Raw genomic sequence first — 18,224 nt, 5'->3', positions numbered from 1 at the left:
AGGGCAAGGCTCTTTATTCACACCTTACCAAACACGTGACTAAGCAGCTCACCCTACTATTCAGGCATGACCAAAGGGCAACTTCAGGTGCACTCTCCAGTCCAGCTGGTGAATCTGGGTATCTTGAGGCAATGTTACAACTGCCTCATGTACACAGACAACCCTCTCCTCCTACCACAAAATACTAACATATGCGAGAGATGCAATTATACAGCCAAACTAGAAGCTAAGCTGTCTCCACCCAAGACTGGAACAGACAGTCAAAAGGAGAATGTTAACACTTGCATCACAACTCCAGCCACACACAGACCTACTAAAACAGCACTGGCAAAAAAATACACATAAATACACAAAATCATACTCGGAGTCTCTAAATAAAAACCTGCAAAAGCATCAGAGACCTCCAAAGCAGACACCCAAACAACCTGCACTTCCCGTCACAAACCAGACAACACATAAAACACAAAATCAGTGTGCCGCACAATCATAGCCCTTAAGGTGAAATAACATACCTAACACACTAGTAATAGGTGACTCTATAGTCAGGCACACTGATGTCCCACTCACTAGGCTGGACAAGCAGAAGGTTGCTGTTAGCTGCCTGTTGGGAAACAGAATCCGCCACATAACACAAGCACTCAGGTCACCCCAGAACAAGTACAAATATGACTTTGTCATTGTTCATGTTGGTGTGAATGACCTGAGACGTACCTCCCTGGACTACATGAAAAGAGACATGGAAGAGCTCTGTGATCATGTAACCCAGGCTGGTATGATCCTGACCCTGAGTAGCATCCTGCACTCACCGAGAATTATACCTCAGTATAAAGAAAAAAATTATCAATTTCAAAAATTAGCTAAGCTTTTGGTGTCATTCAAAGGGGATCCAGTGTCTGTCAGCCTGGGACGACATGCTCGGCAAGCCACGTTGCTTCACAAGAGACAGCTTGCACCTGTCACCCCTAGGCTTTCGAATATTGGCCAAAGATCTTGCTGCCCCCATAGTGCCTTTTTTATGCAAGGCTCAAAAGTCAAACCCACCTCTGTAAACAGCACAATTAACAAAAAGCTGAGGGTTATCCTACTCAACGCCAGGAGTTTAAATCTCAAAATGCACCACTTGAAGCACTCCTCAGTATGGAGAACGTTGACATCTGTGCAGTAACTGAAACCTGGTTCAAGGCTCCAGAGAACACCCCAGCACTACTGGGCTACAACTCATACCACACGTTTCGGCCACAGAACATGGACCAAAACACAAAAGGAGGGGGTGTATCCATATTCATCAAGGATACCTACACCTCCAGGTTAGTGTCGCAGCATGATACCTCTGAGATCATCCATGTGAAACTAACATTAGGCAAATCTGCAATGCAAATTGCGTCCTGCTACAGATCACCTTCCATGACCCAGGACCACCACTCCACCTTTCTGGAGACACTGGAAAACATGAAGGTCTTACCAAACACCCTGATATTGGGCAATTTCAATTACCCTACCATTCACTAGGAAAACCACTCGAGTACAAATTCCCAGGCCCAAAGCTTCCTGGAATTCATCAACTCAAATGCCTTGGATCAGCTGGTAAACTCCCCTACCAGAGGTGAAAACATATTCGACCTGGTCATCACCAACATGGGCGACAGGTGTACCACACTGGAGATCAACCCGTCACTGGTTAGATCAGACCTTAAACTAATCACTCTGGATGTCCACATCCCACCACCACCCCCAACTAAGGAAACCACAGTAAAACACTTTTCCAAAGCAAACTTCGCCTTACTTAAGACAGAGGTGGTAAGTTTCACTGCTCCCACGCTAAAGGATAGCACTGCCCAAGATGCAGAAACCTTTACAAATGCACACTATGAGCACCTACAAGGAGGCATGGATCATGTCATCCCTAGCAAAACCAAGACTCACTCCTCTAAGAGAAGGAAACCAGTTTGATGGACCCCTGCAATAAACAGGCTATACAATAGAAGGAGGAAACTAGTTCAGAAAAAAAGCAAATCCCAAGAAGGAAAGACATCCCTAATCAGTATCAGTAAGAAACTGAGGTCCCCCATGAAATCATCCAAGGCTAAAATAATAGCCAAGGATTCAAAAGATAACCACAAAGCCTTTTTAGCTATGTTAAGAATCTAAGTGGCAACTCGCAGATATGCACTGAACTAGTGCAAAATAGCACAAAATATACTGAACCTACTGATATTGCCAACATCCTGGCAGATAGATTTAGTGCAAACTTTACCCCCCTCTTACCTCCAAAAGCGCCCACAACAATACCGGAAAAGTGTAGTGTCCCAAAAATCACAGACGCACAGGTAAAAACAGCCCTTTCAAAAGCCAAAAACACAGCATCAATGGGAACAGATGGTGTCCCAGGCTGCGTCTTGCACAAACTACAGAACGAACTAACCTCCCACCTAAACATGCTGTTCAACCTCAGCCTCTCCACAGGCTACATGCCCATAGAATGGCACACAGCAACGGTTATTCCTCTCCACAAAGGAGGGGCCACAACTGACCCTGGTAACTATCACCCCATAAGTCTGACTAGTCTGGTCTGCAAGGCTATGGAGTGCATCATCATGGAATTCATTAACAAAGACATTGGGAACCTCCAAACACTTGACCCGACCCAGTTTGGCTTTGTTAAGGGCAGATCATGTCTACTAAACCTGGTGGACTTCTTTGAGACAGTCACCAAGGCCATAGACGAGAGAAAGGGGGTTCACACAGCCTACCTTGACCTTGCCAAGGCTTTTGACACCATTCCCCACTCGGGTATTACAGAAAAACTCACTCATCAGCCTGAACATAAACCCCTACATTATGAGATGGGTTGCCATCTGGCTTACAGACAGAACTCACGCGGTAAGAATAGTGGGCTCTAGGTCCGACTCTAAACCAGTCACAAGTGGTGTCCCGCAAGGCTCAGTCCTGGGAACCCTACTGTTCGGCATATACTTCTCAGAAGTACAGACAAACAAAGGAGGACTATGACTAACCAAGTTTGCCAATGACTGCAAACTGGGAGCCATAATTGACTCTCTGGCCGACACGGACATCCTCCAAAAGGGCCTTACTGAGACGGACACCTGGTGTCAAAGTCATGGCCTCAAGCTAAATGGTAAAAAATGCATAGTCATCCTGTTTGGGAAAAACAAAACACCCATGAATTACCACATAGGTGGCAGCCCCCTTAATACAGAAGAGGTAATAAGAGATTTGGTGACCCAGGTAGATACTAATCTCTCCTTTGACAATCATATTGCCAAAGTAGTTAGGAAATCCATCTTTGTGGCCCATCAAATTACTAAAGGGTTCGCATCTAGAAATAAATAGGTTATAGTGCCCCTCTACTCGTCACTCATTTGACCCATCATAAGAGTACAATGCCCCATTTGGGATGTACCTCACAAGACACTTACAGTAGCTGGAAAGTACCTCACCAAGAGGATTACTGGTCTCAAACATATGTCCTATGCAGCCCGACTGAAAAAACTCCAGCTGTACTCAGTGGCATATCGCTTACTCAGAGGTGATCTCTGCCTGATTTACAAAGCCATTTCCAACTCAGAATCGATGGACATGCTCCACCTAAAGAAATCCAAGTCACTGCAAGCCACACGCTCTAGTGAGCTAAACCTCACCACAACAATAAATAGAACATGCTGAAGGGATAGATTCCTGTCACAGAGACTCCCCATGCTTTGGAACAAAATTCCAAATTACATCAGGCAGAGCCCCTCACTAACACTCTTCAAGAGAAACCTTGACGAGTGGATGGGTAACAGAAAATACACCCCTGGGATCACTTCATTGGCTCTGCTTGACAGAGGATCAGTTAATTAATCAGTGGGGCAGTGAAAGCCGACACACTCTGGCTAGGCTTATAAATGCCCTCAGGCAGATAGTCTAGTACCTACCTATGAACCTATGACAGTGGTAATTGGAAGTACTACACAGCATGCTGCATGCAGGTAGGAAGTGGAGGACACTTACTGGTGCAGAGGCCATTACCTGATCATGTGCATCACCTACAAATTCCATGCTGCAATATATGCAAAACAACTCATTCTATTTACTGGAGAGAGAGACTGAGAGAGAGACAGACAGAGAGAGTGTGAGAGAGAGAGAGTATGCGTATAAGACACAGAAAAAAAAAAAGAAAACCATCCATAAGAGTCTGCATTCCCAGACCAGGTATGTGAATTATACATGTATGTAACTGACCTTAGTACTTTGTCCATAATAATGGGATAGATGATGTGGAATGATTTATATGTGCCTTCAGGTGTTGTTGTTGTAATGATGTTTAGTTAAACAACTGCTAAGGACAATAGAGTCCGTTGCTGTGGGTAGTGGCCATACCCATCAGCCGTGCAGAGCAGCACTGACTGATAAGATGCAAGCCATCATAGTGTGTGTTGTGTAATGGGAAGTATGCATATTACATGGCCAATAGCTGATACCCATGTGTAGACATATATATGAGCACATATATGCAGCACATATATCTACATGTCTACCTATATACAAACACACACACAAACATATATGCTTGTAAATACATGTCCCCTATATTACTACCACAGTGCTGCATGCTATGTGCAAGGCAACAGCACACACAGGAGAACACACAGATATCTACAGCTGTCAGTGTGTGCAACATGGATGGGTATATCACATGTGAACCCCTTGTTGGGACCACATTGCCCTTGTCTATGAAGTATGGAATTGGAGCATGGGGATGTATGGCAGGTATAGCTGTGGAGGTGGTCAGGGTTGGTAGCTATAGAGGACAGCCTACAGGGCTGGTGTGTCACACATGTGATGGGTAAACACCTTGGATGGTGTGTGTGGTCTGTGATGTGGATGCCTCATGGGTCCCAATATGGACACAATATGAACAAGCCTCCCACCCGCTGCTACTCACAACAGCAGTCCACGTCCTGAAGGTGCCTGGCCTGGAGGCTGAGCAGGAGGAGAATGTGGGCTTGGGAATTTCTACAGGGTGCCTCAAGGTTATGTAGCAAATCCCACATGTGTCTGTGGAGCCCGTTATGGAACAGAACTTTGACCTGACCTCAGGGGACAGGAACATGTCTGTGTGTGCCCTTGGGGGGGCAACAACCCCTGGGTTGGTTCCACCTGATGGTATTGCTGGACCAGTACATGAGGAGACCCCAGGGTGGGACAAACATGTGATGTGGACTGGTAACACAGGCAGATGAGTTCGGAGAGGTGGTACTGCTGGCCAATAGTACATATACATGCTATTGTGTCACTGTTATAGAATATATGTTGGTAGTAATAGTCTACACAATCCCAGAACATGTCTAACAGCAAGCATAGATAACCGCAATAACACAGAATGTCAGATGTGCAGCACACACATTGCAAGCACACCACAGGCATATATGGAACCATTGTGGCCCTGACAATGGCATGCAGGTGAATAGTCTGTAACAGGCCAGCAACGATAGTGTCCACACAGGGAACATGGCTACAAACTCATTGCACAAAACATGGTACAGTACAATATCTGCCCCACTGGTAGATATGCTGCAGCCATACCTATTGAGTTGTGTGTACAGTTTGTTGTCGCTGATATGGTGAGGGGTTGACAGTGATGTGTATTAAGAAATGTGGTAACCTTGCTGCATGACTTGCTCACACCTTTGTCCATCTTTATTTCTTTCAGGCACAATGCCTCATGCAAGGCTGCCAGCCTACACAGAAGTGGAAAATGAAATCTTGCTGAATGGACTCATACAGCACTATGCGACCTTGTTTGGCCGTGCTGCCCATGATCAACAGGAGTAGACCACCCTGTGGATTGACCTAGTCCACAGGGTCAATGATGTTGGACTGCACAACTGCAGTTATGAGCAGGTCCAGCATCATTGTTTTGACCTGCTTCGTAATGCCTGTTGGCATGCTGCTGCAGTCCAGGGGGATTACCTCACCACAGGAGGCCATCCATCTCCCCCTGACACGTGTGGAGGAGCTCCTGGCCACTCTCTTGGCACCTGGCCATCCGGTCAGCCATCAACCGCCAGACACCTTTGTGGAGGTGGGTGCCACCCACACACCGGCCGACGAGCATGCAGGTAAGGCCACAGGGCACATCCGTAGACCACTGTTAGGTATACATCTGCATTGGTACAGGTAGATCATGTATATCTGACATGTCATAGATATATTTTGTTGCTGCAGAGTAGTGATAAACAGATGTCCATATGTGGTAGTATTGTGGAAATGTACTGTTGATGTATTTTAATACTGCACCCACCCTGTAGCAATGCCACAGTTCTGTCCACTGACTTTGCAACTCTCACCCTCTTATGTAGGTACCTCCAGGATACCACCAAGGCAGCAGCCTGTATCTGGTGAGTATGGCTTATGTAGATGCTTGCCAATACACTGGGCATGTAATGGTGATGGTATATTCTATGCACACATCTAACACACCTACCCAGAATGAATGCTGCACATGTGCATGTATTGTTGCTATGAAATGCACGGCATCACAGGGGTGACCATGATGGGGTATTGGAAGGGTATGTCAGACATCTGCAGGATAACTAACATCCTGCCATTGTGGAATGTGTCCACAGGGAGTAACATAATGGTGGGAGATGTGGCCTACAGTAGGGACATGTTTGGAACAACACCCATATACAGTGCAACACCAGTGTATATACCTGTAGGACAATGGCAACTACTGCAGAGATACACTATGGCATAAGGCATTACAGTTGTCCACATTATCAGCCGGGACTAGGCTGTAACATGTGGTGTTCAGTGTATGGGATGCTGTAAAATGACACATGTGTAGGGCTTACTTCTCATGCATCTGCAAAAAGGCTGAAGGAGGGGGAGGGGTGTCAGCATGACACACCGGTGCACTGAAGCAGGGATCCTAAGGATGCTAAGAATGGCTGTATCTCCACATAGTCAGGTTCTGGACCTGTGGCAGCAGTAATGCTACCCCCACAGCAATAGTGATGGCAGTGTGTGAACACCAAGGGATGTGCAGATGAGTAGACCTTGCAATCATGTAGATTGGGGGACATGTGTAGGGCAGACTGAACATACACTGGCAAATGCAGATGGCCCACATGGGTATACCCCTGCCAGGAGTAGTGACTGCTGTAGTACACACAACAAGAGGTGCGACAAACCATCATGATAAGGTTGTGCACACATATACCCACATGGTGTGTATGCATCATAGTCAGCATCCACACACCTAACACATTCCATAGACACTGCATGTAAAAGTACAGGAAATATGTCACATATCAGGCTCATGTACTGTTAAGATATGCGATCATGTGGTCCCATGGCAGATCAAGGATGGGTGCATCATATCAATAAAGGTCTGTACACCTCCCATAGCCATGGTATGCTCTAATGGTTGTCAGTGTAAGAGTATTGGATTGGTCATACATGGTCCGCTGTTGTTGAGAGCTGTGATTCAGACATCAGGCATTCACAAATGACATCTGTCCACATATCATCCCAGGTCTGTGTTGCTGGAAAACATAGGGGTTGTGAGCATTAAAGCTGACATAGCCGACACAGTAGCACACATTCAGCAATGGGTTGTACACCTGTAAGGTGTGTTGCACAGTACATGGCAGGGTGCAGAACAGGTGCACAGCAATACTGCATACATGGGTGCAGTGGCATCCAGGGGAAGGGGCTTCACCTAGTGACACAGCACATGCATCACACATGTATACTGTTGCTAGCATGGATTGACTGTAGCTGCACTGCATGCTGTTGGGTATCATATGTTACACATTTTGATAGAGAGGTAATAGATGGACTGTGTGTACTATCATTGTGCAACCTCACCTGTATATATGTGTGTGTGTGTGTGTGTGTGTGTGTGTGTGTGTGTGTGTGTGTGTGTGTGTGTGTGTGTGTGTGTGTGTGTGTGTGCATCCTGGTGGGTAGTTAGTTTGTCTGTAGGGTCACTCTGGTGAGGTGGAGGGAGGTTGATGAATGTAGGATTCATGTGTGCATGTGTGTGTGTTTGTGTGGCTGGCCATGTATGCACATGTGTGTTTGTGGGGTGTTCATGCAGCAGTACCTCCCTCTGGGATCATGCAGTACATGGACATGGACTGCCACATTACACACCAGGAATACTTGTCATTTGGGTAATCACATGACAGCTGATAGTATAATATGGTCTGTAGCATGTTACAGGCATTGAGAGGGAAGGTAGACACCAGGTACACCCTTAATATCACATTCAGCAGATATGTCACCTACAATCCACATATGCAGCACTACAGATGCATTGGGGAAGTACTAGTCAACACCAAGGAGTGTATCCCAATATTACAGGTGTCACATGATAGGCTGATTGAGCAGCATATCTGGCATGTACTGAGCATTACATACACATGACACATCAGTGCGTGATATTATGGATAGAACATAGTAGCCCACACATATAGGAGCCATGCTCATGATGTCCGGACATACACAGGGTGAACACTGAATGACAGCAGTGAGGCCATCTAAAACCACTACACACAAGTCAGGCAGGTAATGTAGTAACACGTCTTGTGTTGCGATCGCTTGTGTAGGCATTTAGAGGACTGATATGTTAATGAGTGGTATCAACGTGTGTATGTTACCAAGTGTGATGCAGGATGGGGTACACATGGACATATATAGGGGACTGTCTGTAAAGTCATGGATAGGTAGGTATTACGGTGGTGTGTGTGTGTGTGTGTGTGTGTGTGTGTGTGTGTGTGTGTGTGTGTGTGTGTGTGTGTGCGTGTGTGTGTGTGTGTGTGTGTGTGTGTGTGTGTGTGTGTGTGTGTGTGTGTATACTGTTAGGCAATGATGTACAGGTTTTAAAGTACGTTTATTGATTTCCCCCACAAGTGGTGAGGTGGGTCAGGGTCCATCCTGCATGCAATCTGATGTTGGTGTCCATACAGACACCAAAGATGATGATAGTACTGTTGAGGCACAGGTGGGGTTGTCAGGGGCCGACACTGTGCCATCATTTGACATCCCCATTTTAGCCACCCCAACCCCTCACACAGTTTCCGTGCCTATACATACTCCATCACCAGTGGCCATAGCAGAGGGACAGCTGGCATTTGGTGGCAGTGCACAGGAAAGTGCGGTAACCATGCCTACTGTGTATGGTCACAGCAGGCATAGCCGGATGTCCAGCAGGGCACCACATAGGCAGATATCCCTGGGTGCTCATGGTAGGGCCGCTGGACATCATGCCCCTGGCAGAGGTGACATAGCTGGTACCAGCAGGTGCATGTTTCAGGCTGTCATGGTGGCACAGGCATGTATGGAACATTACACCAAACAGGGCCTCAGGCTGCAGAGGGCTGCTCTCACAATTGTAAGTGACAACATCCATGAACTGTCTGGTGCCATCCGTGTTTATACCGAGCTTATGGATAGACGGCATGGTGAGATGATGGCCCTCATCACCCGTGGAATGTCCATGCTTGAACATGTGGTGGGGGTGTGGTGATGGCTGCATGGACATAAGCCAGAAACACCAACAGCTGGCAGTCAACATGGACATGCTAGGACACCAAGGGGTTCCTGTATTGACAGTACTAGCCCCAGCAGTGTGGGGCAGTGCGAGGCAGTGCTGTCCACACCACACCAAAGCAGACCACATGCACATGGTCCTGGCCAGTCCCAGTGGACATTTGTCATCAGCAGGTGAGAGTAGCACATTGAGACCTGTACTTGCATGTGCCCATGGAACCCTTAGCAGGCACAGTTCACGTGTCTGTGGCTGGAGGCAGTAAACTGCACACCCTGCCAGGTATGGTCTGCAGCTGTCCATATACACCTGTGTAGGGCAGCCACATGGCAGAACTGTGTGCATGCACCCACACACTATACAAACACACCAAGGGCAACCCCATACCTACACACACCACATCACCATGCCCAGCTCTCCTCAGTTCACCCCTCACCCATACACATGGTGTCAAATGTATGGCCAACCTTCGGCCTCTGGCAAACCAACAACACACCCTGTGCATAGGATGATACCTGTGGCACATCCCTGTCATCCATACCATCAATGCGGGGACAGGCTAATATGGTTCTGATGCACATGGTGACTGTCCTACAGTGTACCACAGTACTGCAGTGTAACATGTTGTAAGGAGTGACGTGTAATGCATATATGTCAGGTATTGTAGCCATCCAGCAATGATGCATTATAGCTGATAGTAACCCTGGTTGATTGCGGTCTCTATAATGTTATCCATTTGTGTTGTAGGTGCACATATGTCAGCACGAGGATAGCCTGCAGTCGTATTCCACAACAGGGTATGGTACTGTGGTGACACCATGGCTGTGACATATCTGGGGTTCAGTTGAACACGTCACAGGTTAATATAACAGTTATTGCCTGTGCCACATGGACAGGTGACCCTCTGGGGCATGTATACCCTGCAACCTGATGTAGACCCATCCACATACATGCACACTGTTACTTGGCAACACTGGGAATAGACCCCTACCTAGGTATATAGTGATACTGAAGTGTGTGGCTTACATTGCACACACTACACAGTGTTTAGGGTGAGGTGTGCCCCAGGTTACATGTTACATGCAGAACATCCCCAGACATGTACAGTATGCTAATGGGGGATGTAATGGGTGTATATAGACATTATGTAGTGTGACATACCTTCATATACACATTAATAGACACATAACAGGCAGACACACATCCAAGATACCAGGGCCTATCACTGCTAACTAACTTGACCATGTATCCAATGTGTTACAGGTAGGCTGCACATATCACATGCATAACTGGCCTGGCTTGTGGTATCGGTTACCTGTATGATTGATGGTGACAGTGGTAACCATAACGTGGTCCATGGGACATATACCAGGTAGACCTTTGTGTAATGACAGTGTACACAGCACCCACATCCCCCAGTGGATATTGTACTCCCTGAAACCTATGAAGACACTCTGCCATACCCACCATCACACATTGGCCATGACTGCGATACAACCCATTGTATACCCTAACAGTGGTACTACAGGGATATGCATCTAATTCACATGCCACACACGTAGTAGGGTGTTGCATTATCATGCCTCTCCTATGGGCAACAACAACACTATATGTGCTATTGTGTGGCAATGGGTATTGTAATAGGAGTATGTGACCTCGGAATGCTGTTCCCTACAGATATTCGGACATGCACACATACACAAAGTTGCCAAAACACAATGGGTATCCCATGCCTATCAACCCATTTGTACAGCACTTTTGTGCTGGTACTGCAGGGCTCATGTAGCCGGTATGGAGAGGAGCTTAACAGGGTACATGTAATGTCCCATACAGTAGCAGCCACAACTGACTATGGCAATGGGTGTTGCAGTGGTTGTGAAGGCCCTCATGGAATTCCCAAGTACAGATGTGCTAACACACAGACACTGCTACACTCAGTCATGCACATGCACACATGTCAGTACAGAGGTGCATCGCTGCAGGTGGTCATAGCTGTGTACCTAGCTACTGTCCAAGGAGAGATGGGTTGTGTAGGGGTTGTGTGTACAGTGGTATCCTGCCACCTGCCATGTGACAGCAGGCAATCAATCAACAGACACTACTGTGGTGGCCCTCAGGGTGAAAATGACATGCATCAGCCAGTCCTCCAGTTGCCTCCTGCACATGGCCGCTGAGGTGATCATGTTTACATGTATGCAATATGCATTACAACACATGGTTAGTATCTGTGATGGAGACCTGTACGCAAGCATATTCTGTAGACTGTGGTAGTGTAGTGGAGGTACCCATTGCATGTGGTGCATACAGTGTGTCATCTCCTATATGTGCTAGTTCTTACACAGCTGGGCAGACATGTCAGTGTCAATCAAGCTTAGATTGCCTGTACATATCCCAGCTGGATACCTACCATCTTCACATCTGTACAGGGACTGACAGTCATCAGCTTGGCAAGTAGTTATGCAGTAGGATGAGTATGTTGACAGATAGACGTTTGACAACAATATGTATGCCATAAATACATGCAGAAGCCCTCAGTAATATGTGCTGTACAGATGGTAGTCTACAGTTACATTCCATATGTCAGATAATTACCCAGTAGGGGTTATATACTGTGACAAAGCTCACAAACCAGGGTTACAACAGGGAGGCCTCAGAGTTCAGCTATGCCTGCAGGTTTGCCTGTTTTCAGTACTACATTTAGCACTCTGCTCTTGCCTGAGTAAGCACTGTCAACAGTAGTACTGCCATGATACACTACATGCCAGGGTGACAGCACGTACCCTGAGCTACTACACCTGTATGTAACACATTCACATGGATAACAGTGCTATACAGGCCTCATATACATCTGTGTCACAGACATGGCACTCACACCCCTTGCTACTGTAATGATAGCACATAGGCGCATGTATTGTACATGGCATTACATACACTTATTAGAGATGTCATTACTCTGCTATGTTATCAGACTGGGTGGTGTGAACTGTTTACCAGGGCTAAGCCATGCTTAGTAAGTATCAACATTGCTGCAATGTAACAGCTGAGCTGATTTGCACACTAGTAAGCCAAGCCTACACTGTTTAAGTGCCTGTACGTTTACCCATAGCTTAGCACCATTTGCTTAGCGCAAACCCGCACAAACCCACTTAATGCTGCTAAACAATGCCCTAACCACACTGTATCAATAGCCCCTTGTTCTGCCCAGCAACAAAATGAACAGCCCTTGCAAGTCTTGAACCCAGGACCCTGTATACTATTGTCACAACACTTAGCCACTATGCCATGACCACTGCGAAGACAGCTGGTGTTTTACCAATATATCTGTCAATATACATATTGAGTATTATTGAACAATTGCCTTTACTTTCACAGTTGGGTAGTACTTGTTATTAATATGACTGTTACATCACATATGTTGTTTTATCGTAAGGTACAAATAGCAGATACATACAGTGAGATACATCTGGGAGAGTATACACAATCCTGAGGTTTATACATGACAGGAATATAGATATATACATATAAAAGGTCGATATATGTCTACATGTACATACAAATCTATACTCATACATATGTCTGTATACACATCTGTATAGTGCAACATATATACGGCCATGTGTACATCTCTTCGTATGTGGGTCTATATTGCATCAACGAACATTTAAATGTTTGAATCTCTAAAGGTCGACCTTTAGAGATCGAACATTTAAATGTTCTAAAATGTAATAAAAACAAAATAAAGAAAACAAAAATTAAGAAAAGGGTTTTAGCAGGGGGGGCAAGTCCCCCTGCACCCCTCACACCCGCCGTTACTTAAATATACCAACTCTGAGATCGCACATCAGTGCACTACAGTTTGAAATGTGAAATTTCCCCTTCACTACACTGTAGTGTGATCATGGAGTTGGTATATTTAAGTAGGGGTGTGTGGGGGGTGCAGGGGGGCTTGTCCCCTGGCAGCACCCTTTGGTTTATGTATTTATTACTTAGTTTTATTTTTTTTTTATTTTTAAAGATTTTCGAACACGTATATATATATATATATATATATATATATGTGTATATATATATATATATATATATATATATATATATATATATATATATATATATATATGTGTGTGTATGCACATCCTATGTGTACAGATATGCCTATTTATTTGGGTATATATGTAGATATCTATAACTATATGTGCATACATATCTATTCTGATATACCTATTACTCTCAATATATATGTAGATATCCATACGTATATGTGCATATGTATCTTTATCTGTATATGTGAGACATATATTGCTCTATATATGTATATATCTGAGTGTTTATATGTATATATATATATGTACATATACATATCCATCTATGTATGTCAATATGTATATGTGTATATATCTATATAAATATATGGATAATTATATATACATATATGTTCACCGTATGTCCTGAACATGGAGTGGAGCCCTACCTCAGCCTCAATAGTTCCAATCTCTTAGTGCAAGGGGATGTGAGGTATATTTTGCAGGTATATCTGTAGACTGTAATTGCTGTATTGCTACTGTAATAGGGATTGTCTTCACAGACATGTGTGTGTGAGCTCGCATCTGCTTTTGACATGTGCGCCATTGGCTACTGACAGACATCCTAAGTACATCATAGTACAGTACCACTGCTACCAGAGTAATGCTCCTGTGGACTACAGCAGAGATATGGCCAATATATGTGGACAGTCTGACACACTCTGGTCAGTCCAGAGGTATACACAGAACCCCTTAGTGCAAGACATGTGGACCAAGCCTGACTGGATGTTAACAGCCATGTAGATGGGTATATCACATAAATACTGGTAGACATTTACCTCCATAGGTTATGCATTCACACACCCGTCTGTCCTGACACATAATAATCACTGGTACAGAGGTGACATGGCCACATACTACCCACTAGTTAGTGACATACAGCTGTACAGCATCCCACTGCTTTGTCTGAAATACTTAACTGTTATGGTGGCCCGGCAGCAGTACATCTGGCAAGTATCTGGACATAACATCTCACTGGGTAAGTACACTAAGCTGCTATGCATGTAACAACGCACTGTGCAGGCTACAGGCAGACTTCCACAACACTGGCCTACATTTCCTATGGGGGAATATACATGTACCTGCATATATAGCAGGCTCTATAGGCATGTCACAGCACAGAGTAACAGACACCCAGTGTGAAAGTGCATAACCACAACCAATGTGAACACAGCCACATATGGTAAGCTAGCGTAATATTACAGTATATGGACTATCTGATCAACACCATCCTCATATGTGCCACTCACACACTAACCCTACATATACTGGGCCACTATACAGTGTGGTCCGATGCCTGTCTGTGGTATGGGACATGTGTGTGTTTGGCCCTACAAACATGTAAGCCGATAGGGTAACATACAGTGGAGCAGCATGTAACATCAGATAGAACAGGCCCAAGAACAATGACATCTACCACAGTCTGTACACAGGCCAAGGTACATATTCACAATACACACACTGTCGACAGTCACCATAAGTACACAGATCTCAGTACTGTACTCACAACCACAGAATGCCCAGGTTATGTCCTCAAATATAACCCCTACTATATATAACATGCGTAGCAGTCTGATATCTCACAGGCTTGTTATCATATATGATGTCAATAAATATGGTATACAGAACATATGCACCTCTTACTGCATGACATATGTACAAAGGTTGACAGAGTTGTGGCTGAAGGCACAAACACAGGGCCAATATTGACATGTTGCTGTGATAACCTCATACATTTACTGTTGTAACAGGGTTTGTTGCAACATATGTCATATGAGGGATATGAAGTCAGTAACTCTCACGGCTGTCACCATGTACTGACTGCAATCCTCACACTATGCTTCTGCAGTTCACAGATAGGTGCTCTGTGGGTAACACAAGAAACATAAGGCACCACACACTGCCGAGTCTGCAGATGACTCTACAGATGGGGGTTTCCTCATAAACATAGCAGTGACATAACAGGTAATAGAACATGTAGGACAGCCATATCCACACACACCATGTTAAATCAACATTACTTCAAATGCAGTATAGCAGCACTTACAGTTTGTAGTCAAGTCATGCACATCACCCTCATGTGTGTTGGTCTGTTTCCACAGTGTATGTTGTTAGAGGTAAATCCTCAATCCATCTGTGATGCTGTTTTCCAAACAACAGATCTAGGTCTTGCTCACAGACAATGGAAAGGCCCAACACCAAGATGATGTTCCTAGATACTGGAGTGTGTTTCCATGCAGTTGGCTATGGGAATGTTACCACAGCTGTTCCACATGCAATCAGCTAGAGGAGGGCTGCAATTTGTGCAGAGGCCATCAGCCGATCATGAGCATCACTTACAGTACACATGCTGCTACATCCACCAGAGAGGGAGTGAGAGAGGCAGACAGAGGCAAAGATAAGTCAGGGAGGGGTGGGAAAGTAAAATGTAAGCATGTTTGTGTCACACACCTACCAGTACAGGGTATCAAACCCCTGATTGACTATGTATTGCTCTCACATGTTTATGCAGTTATTGGATGCACCACTTAGGTTACATGTTGAGGAGCCCTCCAAACATTTATGTGATGGTGAGTGACATCTGCAACAGTGATATGGTGGCTATAAGGTAGGTGTAGTACACGTGCCTCTCCGCATGAACACGTGTCAGCGTCAAAACAGCCAAACTCTCTCAGGGGCCCACACACATTGACACACTTGGCAGGGTTAGGGATACATCTCATCACTAGCTAGATTTCCACAATACAGTACTGTGCAGGTATCACATGCACCACAGGGGTTATCTGGAGGTTATATGGGCAAATGGTATGTGGAGGTGTCCGACATCAGATAGCATGCTTCAGTATGCCAAGGGGGGTTGTAGTGGGTGGGAATGTGGTCATAGGCATCATACACCACACATACAGGCACAGGGTGCCAATAATGACATGCATGGGTGCACTGCTTCACGGGTGTATAGTGGTGTATAGTGGTTGACTGTGCCAGACGGCTATACCAGGCTAGGTGATGGATATACCTTGGCATCAGGCCACATGACAATGGTCTGCAGTGTGGATCAGGGGTGTAGTGTCTGGATTGGCCCATACAGGTGGGTATTGTATTCACCATCCAGTCACCTGGGCAACTATTGTGTGTGGCCATTGCTTGCCATGTATGTTTTCCTTAGTCCATGACATGGACAGTGTCTGGGGTGTGCACACATCCCAAATGTATGTAATGTGACATGTAGAACTGTACCTGGGGTGTCTGGCCCATGTTGTGTACACAGATTGTTATCATCAGATGTCCAAGTCCAGGCCTCATGTGGTGGGAACTGTTAATGGACAACAGGTTGACCCTGCACCTACATTGATAGCATGATGCAGGTTTTCCCTGGTGTCAGTGGCATCTGTCCATACAGGGCATGTGTTTAAGGCATGGTATGTCCTTTGTGGGTCACATTTGATGGCACCACAGGTGTTGCAGATGTCCAGTGGGGAACATAGGAAAGGTGCACTCTCTGCCTGTACATGCCTATTGGACTTTTGGACTGGGTGCCATGCCCTCTGTAGCCCACTGCAATCACATCATGGTTACTATCAGTGGGCAATATGCAGGGTACTACCAACATAGCGGTTGTCACCTAGGCAAGTGTGTGTGTGTGTGTGTGTGTGTGTATGAGACATGGGTTGAGAGTGTTCTTTGGGTAATACAAGGGTTGTTAACTTTGTTCACAAGGCCTTGATGTCACATGTAGGGGTATGGATTTGCACCGCAGCCTCTCAACATCTGTTATCCTTGTAAGGTGGACATTGTGACATATACTAGGGCCACCATATAAGAAATTTGCAAAACCCACTCCACAATGAGTCCAGTTGTTACACACTCACAGCAACCTACACAGAGGATGCAAATGACAAACACAGACAGATACACACATCTACTATATCTGGGATTAGAATGCCTACCTAACTAGTTTATCACACTACAGCAGTACACAGTTATATGATGCGCCACAGAGATTACTTGGCTATACCTTCCCCAAAGGTGTATTTCACAGTGAATGACATCAGCAGGCTTGCCAAAGTAGGGCATTTGAATTGTAATGAGTGTGACTAGCTTAAAAAGCATTTCTCTCTACAAAGACATAGAAACACACACACAAACATCCACACCTGCCATGTCTGAGAATAGAACCCCTACCAGATTTCTATATCACACTACAGCATTACAATGTTATAGGACATACCATAGGGATTACTGGAGTACTCCTTCCACAAAGATGTATTTCACAGTGAATAACATCAGCAGGCTTTCCAAAGTTGGGCATTTGAATTGTAGTGAGTGTGAATAGCTTAAAAAGCATTGCTCCCTACACAGACATAGAAACACACACACAAACATCTACACCCACCATGTGTGGGAATAAAACACCTACTTGAGTTCTATATCACACTACATCATTACACTGTTGTAGGACATGCCATGGGGATTACTGGAGTACACCTTCCCCAAAGATGTATTTCACAGTGAATGACAGCAGCAGCCTTGCCAAAGTAGGGCATTTGAATTGTAGTGCATGTGCCTAGCCTAAAAAGTATTGCTCT

This window comes from Protopterus annectens, chromosome 4.part1 (genome assembly GCF_019279795.1).
Source record: "Protopterus annectens isolate FY-2018-M chromosome 4.part1, PAN1.0, whole genome shotgun sequence".
Taxonomy (NCBI): domain Eukaryota; kingdom Metazoa; phylum Chordata; order Ceratodontiformes; family Protopteridae; genus Protopterus; species Protopterus annectens.
This window is presented reverse-complemented; position numbering follows the sequence as displayed.